The sequence below is a fragment of the Nematolebias whitei genome, chromosome 10 (genome assembly GCF_014905685.2).
Source record: "Nematolebias whitei isolate Nwh7 chromosome 10, NemWhi1, whole genome shotgun sequence".
Lineage (NCBI taxonomy): Eukaryota > Metazoa > Chordata > Actinopteri > Cyprinodontiformes > Rivulidae > Nematolebias > Nematolebias whitei.
In genome coordinates, this window is record NC_056507.1 from 17,025,172 (window position 1) to 17,026,316 (window position 1,145).

Sequence of the window (1,145 nt, forward strand, 5' to 3'; positions counted from 1 at the left end):
ATGGATGGATGGATGGATGGATGGATGGATGGATGGATGGATGGATGGAGAGTATTCTTTTTTCTTCTACTAGCTGATCCTTTCCTCAGGGGCACACAATGAACTAATTTGCACCAAGACATGACAGTTGTTTTTATGCCAGATGCCCTTCCTGATGTAACCACAGACCACTGAGCTACCACAGCTCTTTGTGTGGAGCAGATAGCTGTCATCTAGAGCACACGGGGAGAAGATGATGAGGGTTAAGGGCCTTGTCCAAGGATCCAGTGTGGGGCAAGCAAGAGGGGAGGCTGGTGTTTGTTGCCCCCAAAAATAAACTGTCCAGACAATATGATTTAATCTGTTTTTGTGACTTGTTTGCATGAATGATTGAGCTTTTAAACATTTCTTTTTTACGATGTTGGCCAGGTGTCATTAGACTGTTTCTGTGAGTAGCAAGTTGCCTATCAGGCCTAAAACATTGTATTGTGATGCATTGTTGATAGATTGTTTTGGATGGATGGTACCATTTTTTATTTATTTATTTTTGCATGTGTGAATACAGTTTCTGGGAATTCCACAGCAGGTTGATTTGAAGGTTAAGGTGGCTTTGTCATTCACATCACATGTGATACATGAGGTGGAACAAAACTATGTACACAGGGCCCCAGTTACATCCAACAAAAATGCAAATTGTAAAGAAATAAACAGTAATAAGATCTAAGATATGAACTAAGAAATACACTAAACTAGGAATATACTAAGCACTAATAGAACAAAAAAATGTGCCAACACAATAGCAGCACGAACATGAGTCAGTGTGAGCAGATGAGGACGAACGAACACAGCATCATGAAATAAATCGGCAGCATGAGATCAGTGTCATGGAAAATATGGATTGGATATGTATTGAAACAAATCAATGAGGTGCTATTTATAAGACAGATATAGTGGGCAGTCCTCAGACTGATGAAGTACTTCAGATGAATGACAAAATGGTTCTCCCAAAAAGAAACTGATGACATGATTTAACTTTTTTTGTTTGTTTGTTTGTGGTTGTTTACCTTTCTCACACCCATTTTTTGATGTTGTGGTGTGTGTGTGTATATATATATATGTATAATATATATATATATATATATATATATATATATATATATATATAT